Below are 9,965 nucleotides of genomic sequence, written 5' to 3'. Positions count from 1 at the left end.
AATCTTATTTCAACAGGTGCCTGGAGACTGGGCCCCTCCCTGTTTTCCAGAAGGAGCTGCTGTTTGTTTCCCGTGCTGCTGGCCAAGCCCTGCCTGAGCCCAGCGTTGGGCAGCACAATAGACCCAGTGGGAGCAGCGGCAATGCGCTGCAACCTGCTGATGTGCCCCAAGTGGGCATGTTTGCATAATGCTGCAACTTTTTGTCTGGGGTAAAAGGGACAGAAGAGGACTCTCATTCCTCATTTAACTACTGTGGGGCGTATGTCATGGGTAGCACATCTCAAGTGCTTTCATCAGCATCAAAGAGAGCAGTTATGTCATTCCCAGCATAGGGTTGTGCTTGGCGTACCTCTCTAGGGATGACACCCCTCCATCTCGGAAGCCCAGGCATTGCAGGTAGCAGTCAGGCTACTCCACATTTGGTGCCTTACCACAGACCTCTCAGCCTATCGTGCATCTGGCCAGTTTGGTCATACAGTAGAACTAGAGATATCACAACTTACTTATTTTGTTCATTACCATCTTCATTGCACAAGCACAATTCCATTAGGGTTGATGTAATGGAGAATCAAGTCCTTGGGCTAATGGGCTAAGCTCTGCCCTGGCTGTAAACTAATGGCTTCCAGAGGAAGCCTCAATGCTCTAATTTTGTAGTTTTTCTTAGCAAAGCAAATGAAAATATATCATTATTCTCAAAATTGCTGAATGAAGCATGTCCTTTTTTAAATTTGATTTCCATAGCCATGAATAGCAAATTTCTTCCATTCATAACTGGTTTATAAAAGAGTTTGCTAACTAACCAGATCTGAAGAACTTTCTTTCTCAGCAAGTATTGCAATAAGATAATTGCTTGTGTTTTTATTGCTTTCTCAATATTTTTGTTATCCTCGTTCCCAAGAAACGATTAGATTTTCCAGTCTTCTGGACATCAAAGATTTTGGAGAAGAGATTGTATGAACTGGATAGGTAACAGCTGTTACCAGATGGATTTACTGGTGGAAAGGGGAGAGGGCTAATTTGTTTTATGTGTTTCCTCCCACTGCTGGCACCTTTCACTGTGGCACACTGTTCCTGTCCTGTGACAGGGAGTGTCGTTGCACAGAGGGAGCCGTTGTCCACAGGATTACACTTAACTTTGGGTTTTGCTGTTGTTTGTAAGAGACTTTTCCAACTGCCTTCATCATAGCTCTTTAATCTGGTCTTCCAGTAGTTTATTAGAGAGAAAAGAATGGGGGAGCAGCTCTAACTTTGTTAGATAATAACACTGATTGACAGATTTTCACTTCTGACCTTTTCAAGCCAGAGTTTTGTTTGCTCTGCTTCTGGATATCTGATAACACTTTAAGTTGGATTTATATCTGTAAAAAAAAATAATTGAATTCTTCAAGAAAGGTCACAGTACTGAAGGAGAGTTTCAGCTTGAATGATTTGTATCATCTCTGCTGCACCCTTCCATTTAACATGGGAATGAACATTTGCATGAATCCTCTTTATTTCCTCATCTAGTATAAAATTCCTTATAGTCCTCTTTTAGATTACTCACTGTTTAGGAAAGGTCTTGGAGGAGAAATGGTGGTTTGTAGTATTGCAAAGTACTAGCTGGTGAAACAGATTGCGTGCATGTATAACATGATTTTTGTGTATTGTTATACCAGCAATATCTGATTCCATTGAGATAACAGTAAAGCATCCTACAGCTTTGACCAGATTCAAAGAAACTCACACTGCTTGTTCTTTTCTTTCTAATTTTAGGGTTTCATCTACTTGCTTTGACATTTCAGTGTTGTGTTTTTAAGTCCCTACCCTCATGTTCTTTAAGCTTCAGCAAAAGAGAGCACTTTCAGTATTTACTGTCTGTAAAAATGTCCCATGTCCTACAAATATTCTAATACATCCAATCTGTTCAAAAAGTTCAAGAGGGACTGGCATCTTCTCAGTCTAGTCACCTTCTTCCTGAGGTAGCCTAGATTAATACTTTTGATCCTTTCCTGCTCTGAGCAACTTCAGAATCCATTGCTATTGCAGGAGAGGAGACTCTGGCTTCACCCAGTCTGTGAGGATCCTTGGATCATAGCAAAAATGCTCAGATTCTCACAGAGTTTAACCATCTTCTGGAAGCTGGCGTGGGGACACTAGGCACCACATCTGGGGGAGCATCATTGGAGCAGATAATCTGGATCAATGGCTGCTGGGCCACTGTCCGGAGAATGAATCCTGACTGAAGAAGGACAGAACAGAAGCCATATCCAGAAAATCATCTCTAATGTAATTTTTTTTCTTTATGCTTTAGACCTCAGTTAATTTCATACCGCTTTCTTCTATCTCCTTCATTCGTGCCCTGACTACTCCTTCATATAGTTAAAGCAAAGGACCCCGAAAAGTGAGGATGTCCATTTGAAAGAGCAACTGAATTTTGTGCTAAGCCCAAAGTATTTTTTTCTGCACAACCAGTGGAGTAATGACAACAGCTCTGCCAGTTTCAAGGCAAAGCCTTCCATCTTCGGGGAACGTTTAGACTGCAATAAGGATCAAACTAAAACGCCAAAGGCAAAAATGCAGAGGAGGCTCAAGACCAGCTGGGCAGTATGCTGCAGGAACAAGGAAGTAAGTTCCTTGATTTTTCTTTGAAGAAAACAAGTTTGCTGTGTACAGCTCATACATATAGGGAGAGAAAGAGCTGTCTGACTAATAGGAAAGATACAGTGAAATCTAGATTGCAGTCCTTGTTATACACACAGCCCTTTCCATATGCCAAGTTAGGATCCATGCAGGTGAATGAATGTTACTCTGGTATCTCTGGGTCCCCAGGTTGGGTGCTAGCACATGTAGAATTAAGCACACTTAGTGCTTGTATACTGGCAAAGACTGGTGTAAAGGTGTGTTAAACAGGGCAGTCTCTTGCATCCAGAAGAGGGGATCTTGTTGGCGAGCCTAAGAATCAGCAGGAGCTTGTGTAAGTGGTCATACCAAATGGTTGTCAAGCTATGACGGCAACAGGTAATTCGGTGCAGGCTTGTAGACAGTGTACGTCAAGATAAAGATATCTTTCATAGAATCATCGAATCACAGAATGGTTTGGGTTGAAAGGGACTTTAAAGATCATCTAGTTCCAAACCCCCCTGCTATGGGAAGGGACACCTTCCACTAGACCAGGTTGCTCAAAGCCCCATCCAACCTGGCCTTGAACACTGCCAGGAACAGGGTATGCAGTAATTTTTTTTTGCTTCGCTCCACAAGCTGTTTGCACATGAGCAAAAGGACTGTTTTCAGCACTCTATTGATAGACACTGTTATCATTATTTTTACTTCTTACTTGTCATGTATTTCAGGCTCTGCAGTGACAGTGATAGTGATTAAATAAAAACTGAAAAATCACTAGCTTGACTAAGTATTTGCCATAAAGGAACATTTATTTAAAATGTCATAGCAATGCTCTGAAGTGGTACAGAAACTGTGAAGTTTAATGTATATAGCCAACAGGAGATTAAAGCTCTGTGGCTCAAGACCTCCACTACAAACCCACTACAATATTTTTCTTCTAACCTAGTTGCATCTTCATAAAATCTGTTAAACTGCAGCTTGCAGAGGAAGTGTAAATCACAGGGCAAATTAAAGTACAGTAACTCTGAAAGGACAAATTGATTTAACCAGAGATGTAGTACTTACAGGAGAAAGAATTGAGATTACTGAAGGTTCAGTGCACAGAAGCAGCATTTAGTGTGATGGAAAAGTGTATACCACGAATTAATTCTGTCAGTTTTGTGCTGGCCTGTTTCTCATTTTACATGGCAAATTGTTTGATCCATGTTATAATGTAGGTACTTTTACAACCCGGGGAAATTTGCTGCCCCAATCCAAAGATAAATAATTTAATCATAGGTATTTCAGTAGGCATCTTTCAAACTAATTTAATTAGGTTTCATTGTTTACAGCCTGTGTCTGTCGGTACTGCATCCAGAGTTAATTTAGGAGAACAACCTGCTTGTAAACTGCAGTTTGAAAAAAAATCGAAAATTCGTTACTTGTTATTATTTATAACTCCAAAGAATTCAAATTTGAATATCTGTGTTTTCTCTTTCTCTTAAGGAATTTCTTCTTTTTATGAATTTCTGTCTGTAATCTTGCCATTCCTGTGCCTGTAAATACATATATTCTCATGTAGCGTAGGAAGGAATTATAGCATTACAGTGGTTTTGGACAGATTTTGAGCTCTGCTATATTCCTATAACATCTCAGAATTTCCAGGGGCCTCAGAAGGGTTGTTCCAGATTTATAGTTGTATAAACATGAGCAGAATTCTATTCCTTTACATTTGCATTCGGAGCTAATGCATTAGTCATCCAGGTCCCTAAACAGGTTAATTATCTAGTCCAGTTCTTCAGTGCTGTTTTTTAACTGTTGCACTCATAACTTTTATGAATTTCATATAACATTAGATAATAATAAATAAACTTAAAGATAAACTAAACTTTTAAGGATGGAAACTACTGATTTTTTTACTACTTTCTAGATCTTTTGTATTACTAGTACTCTTTGGGAAAGTTCTGATTTACAAAATATGATCTCACAGTGTGTTTTATCTTATTGGCTTCTTGGCATATTGCCAGAATGCAGTGTATTCACAGAGAGGCAACCAAAATGCACGCTTCAGCATGCAGAGAAAGAGTGCAAAGCTGGTTTTCATTTTCTAGAAACAGATCCTAGTTACAGTCTTCCTCCAACTGAGTGGCTTTTTATTGTTGGTTTTGAGTTTTTGATTGGGTTCTTTGGTTTTATGTTTTTGAGACATGTATCATACATTGACAGGAGAAGTCCAAGTTTCAGAAGTTTTCTTAGAGTGAATTTAATGCTTTTGAAAGCATTACTGGAAACCATCATTTTCTGCCTGCTCACAAATTCAGCACTTACTTATAGCTCTATCTGCACCAGTCAGGAAACATCCCTTACAAAATGCTACATATTTTTCCACTCTTTCTCAGAAGGTACTACTCTAGAAAAGAAAAGATAGCCTATTTTGTATTATATTGAGTTTCAAAAATTGCCAAAAAAATTCTATTTAAGAAAATGCATCTTAGAAATAGTATCTTGAAAAAGATACCAACTTAAGAAATAACATCTTGTTTTTGGTTTTCAAGCATGTACGTAGTTCATGCTGTAGCTATACTGTTCATTCCCCTCCCACTAGTAATTTAATACCGGTATTTTCTATAGAACTATTCAGCAGTGTGCAAAATGTCATTAGCAGAAGGGAAAAAAGAAAGAAAAAGAAAGATTCTGGTCAGAAATGAGAACTGCCTGGTTCAAATACGCACTGAACAGGAGTTGTCAGTTTCATTTGTGGGCAGTTCATGTAAGAGTACTTAAAATGGTCTGGGAAAAGCTGTGCAAAACAGCTCCTCAGTGATGTCTTTTCTTATCTTGAGCACTAATATTTTTTTCTCCTTGCCTTCTTTTCATCTTTGTTCATCTAACTGTATATATGAAATTAATGACTAGTAATAGAAGAATACAGATTCAATAATTTTGCTTCCCCCCCATGCCCGTCCTTTATATTTTTTCTCTCTTTCCTTCCATTACCTTATTTGAGTAATATTTTATCTCTTTTGAAGCAATGCAAATATCTTTGTTCTTATTTGCATTTAAGTCCCCATGATAAAATTCTGGTAAGATTCAAGACAGAATTTTCATTTCCAAGAACTAGACATATTTCTGAAGCTGACTGTGGAATACTCAGTGATAAGATAGCACTTGGTGAAATAACAAGGAGCATTTAACAACTCTGCAGAAAGGATTATTTTACTGAGAGTGTTCAACACAGATAAAACCAGGGAGTTTAGAAATTGTGTAGAAAGTCATGCCCTCACAAGATTTGGTCACAGTCTAGGTCAAGAGTTAGATGATGTTTAGACAAAGTTCATGTCCTGAAGCTTTGCCATCCATAGGTGAAGAACTTGATATGAATTTGAGCATCTGATTATGCAGCTGGTACACGATTAATTTGTTGTTAGCCTTTTTATTTACTACATGTTAAAAATCTTCATCTTTTTCAGCCTGAATGGTGTTTCTCTGGCATCGCTTTTTATATGGCTTTATAGTTGTGCCCAACATCTAGTTTTGTTCTTGCTTCTGTAACATTTTCTACAATTTCGGCCAAGGTATTGACATACGTGAAGAATTGTGCATTTGTTGAACTCCAGGGTTATTTACATTTTGTAGGCTTTAGTCAATAACCATCAACTACTAAGATAAAGTATGAGAAGTGATATTCACTGGAAGAAGCACAGAGTACTACAAGTGCATTGGAAGATGAAAAGATGGTATACAGAAATACTGTGCTATTGGGAAGTTTAGTAACCTCAATTTTGGAGTTCTTTCACAAGCTTGCATAGGAGGTGGATTATTGGATGTAACAGGTTCAATTCTGTCTTACCTCAGGAGTGATTCTCCTGAGCACAACTGACTGCACAGTCTACCTCTCTTTTAATCTGAGCACAGGGATGGAGTTCTTTATGCATTTTAGACCACACCACCAAAGTAGTATCTGGACCTATGTGAAGCTTAGCAGAAAGAGGCTGAATGTGGCAACTTCATTTTTATCCATCACTCTCACTTTCGTTTATAAAACCATTTGAAAAAAGCATATCCATATTAGGTCTTCTGAGTTTTGATAGTGGTAGTTAACCTCCTGAACGACTTGTTTTTAATGATATTTTCTCAGTTAGAATGTAATTCATGAGCTGTCTTGCTGACTGAGGAAGCTTCAGATATTTTTCTTTCAAAACAGATACTTGCCCTTATCTCCCCAGCTGGACAAAGCCATTGATGAATAATCACTCTTATAGTTTTTCTTAAATATCAAAGTTGTCTCCCCTCAGGGTAGAGAATTCCATACTGTCCAAGGGGAAAGCAGGCCGTGTGAATATCCTTGCTGAATTCCTAATTGTTTGCTCTGGCACTTTCCAGTGAAGCAGCTGGTTGTCTTTGGAAAGCTGTGCTTGTTGTTTTGGGTTTGAACATCATATGTCTTTAATTTTCAGCACTAGCCACAGGGATAAGTATCACAAATATCTGCTTGAAGGCCTTTTGCCCTTGGGAACCCAATATATACTTGGCAGCCTCTCTGACGGTGGGACTGAGAGGATAATCAAAGTTGACTCATTGCCTTATATCCCCCCAGGGAAAAAAAAGAATAAAAAGGGCAATTGCTTCTTCCTTCAGTTGCCTGAAGCAAGTCTTTCCAGTTTTGTAGAGAATAAACTAATGTAATTTCTAAAACAATCTTCCCTCTGTATGAAAAAATTATTCCATCCTGTATCAGCCCCAGCTGATTCTGGGGCTGGATTTCCTTGAGCCCCAGAGTGGTCCTGGGGGGACTTCAGAAATCCATAACCACGCACATAACCAGAAATGGACATTTGTATCTTCCATTCAGTACTTATTTCCAACAGAATCTACTCTCATTTTCTTCAACTCAGCATATAGTAAACTGTAATGAAAATGAGTTTGTACAGTGCCGTTTAAGCTTGCAGGAGGAGAGAACATGGAGTGTGCTTTATTTATTGGGTCCAAGCTGTTTACAGACTTTGATCTTCTATTGCACAATTAGGACCAACATAAATGGGCATCTCACTATGACTTTTAGTGAAGATATGTTCATTATTCTGCCCATGGGTATAACTTCACAAATATTCCTCATTTTATACACCACACTGAAGTGAAACAATCATTAGTGTGCTGGTAACATCATAACACAAAGAGGAAGTCTGAGCCCCAATGTATGCATTAGCTAAAGATTAAGCAGGGTGCCAGATGAGCTTCGATTCATTTTAGAAATGTTGCTAGGCAGAGCTCCAAGCTCACACTAAATGATGCCAAGATATTTGCTCATGTCTCCTTCACCCCTTATCTCAAATGGTGCAACTGCCAGAAATAATTTTCCTTAATAAAAACTTCATGCATTTTGTATGTTGCTCTTTCTTATGGAAATCTGATTAGTTTATGATTTTGATTTGGAAATAGAATTCAATTGTTGTATTTTAGATCTGAAAAGCATCTTTCTTTAAGAGAGCTTTTCCATTTTTCAAGGAAACACGTTCCTTTTATTTTATAATCAGCTCAACGCAGGCACAAGAATCTTACAGGAGGTGGTGGCAATTATCAACTAAGTCCATCACTTTATTTCTAGGTCTCAAAGTCTTGCTGTTAGTCCTGAAATTCAGTGCTTTTCTAGGGAGTATGTTTTTGAGTTGATGAGAGATTTGTCATACTACTAAAATACAAAAGAGAATTTTAGCTGGAGAAGAAGCTCTCCAAGATGAATGGATGTATTATCTTAGCAAGGATCTGAACCTTGTCTGCAAAACACTGCACAGGATTTCAGTGATACAGAGCCCATTGGAATCAGCTGTTGTCTCACAGCTGAAAATAATAGGGCTCAAAATGGTTCTAATTATTCCTTATTTGAAAGGTAAGTTGGTTTGACTTTTTCAATGCTTCATTTAAAATATGCTTATATAGTATTTAATTATATTGATATATGTAATTAATCACTGTCCAACAAAGAGAATATGGCCTTGATCTGTAAGCAAGATCCACTCTTGCAGGAGTGTATGCCTGCACATAATTGTACAATTTGCATTTTTTTTGCTTTGTAACAAGTTCCTTAAGTTATAAGCACTTCAGTTTTCATTAAAGTATGAGTCCATTAGCATCTTTGATGTTTACTTCCATTAATTTATTTACATGCAAGGACCAAAGCTCCTCAATCAGTGTTGTGTGTTTTATACAGAAGAGCCAGACAGAGGTGTGGCACAAGATAAAGTAATTTTATTTCTCCTTTCTTATTTCTTTTAGCTCTGCTTCACACTAAGGTACAGAAACCACCTTGCACAACATCACACAGACATAGGAAGGCACCAAGTATTTGAGCAAGGACTGAAGCAAAAAAACCAAATATGATGTTAAGAGCAAGGCACAGCAGAAAATACTTTAGGAGGATCTATAAAAAGTTTAAATTGGTAAAACATGTATGTGGGTGGGTTAGAAAGAGAATAAAGCATAATTAAGTTACTGAAGCCTCAGCAGGCCTCTGAACATTGTTCGGCATGCATTGCAGTTTGCTTTAAAGAAATGTCAAGAATACCCACATCCTTAGAAAGGGGACTTTTTTTGTAGTTTAGCATTAATTTTAACAAATGCATGAAGGCTGCCCTTTCTGGGACTTTGAGTCATTCTGCTTCAGGGTACTGAGTGTATTACAGGAACACACGAAGGCAAAAGTCCCACCTTCTGCAAACTAGTGACAGAGCAGGGCCGTGCATATTGGGCACAGCTGAAAGTTAGAGGAAACTTTACCATCCTGCATGACAAAGGGCACTGGGTCACAACTTCTCTAAGATCTCTGCCTCTCTGCCTTGGTGGGGATAGCCCCCTGTGGGGGTCCCTGCCTGTGCACTAAAACCAGGAGAAGGGTGGATGGATGAGAGGGAATAGCTTTGCCCTGAATGCCTTTGAAGTTGTGGAGAGCAAAGAGTACCAATCACTGAAAAGTATCCTTGCAGCTACTGAACAGCATTTCTAACTCCTCTGAAATGTAGACAATTCAGGTCCAATGCCCCCTTGCCATGAGTGACCCAGACACTGCCCTGTTCTCCTTCTCCCCCAAGCCCCTGCTTGTCCTTCTCTTTTCCTGGAGCTGGGGGTGACCATGAGTGACTACCACAGCGAAAGACTCAGACTTCTCCTTTACAAAACCCTGTGTTGCACCAGAGGCTGACAGAAAAAAACACAACTGTGATCTTCATAAAGCATTTTGTTGAATGATAGTACTTCTGCAATTATCACAGCAGACCAAATCTGAATGCAGCCATGCGAATGCCATAGTGCACACAGTGCAGTACAGGCAGGTCCCAAAACTAAAGCCAGACAGAAGTTTTGGCCTCCACTTCAATAGGTAGCCTTTCATT

The sequence above is a fragment of the Neopelma chrysocephalum genome, unplaced genomic scaffold (genome assembly GCF_003984885.1).
Source record: "Neopelma chrysocephalum unplaced genomic scaffold, ASM398488v2 Primary Assembly neopelma1_61b, whole genome shotgun sequence".
In the NCBI taxonomy this organism is placed as follows: Eukaryota; Metazoa; Chordata; class Aves; order Passeriformes; family Pipridae; genus Neopelma; species Neopelma chrysocephalum.
The sequence above is the reverse complement of the archived record's forward strand: the minus strand, read 5'-3'. Positions refer to the sequence as shown.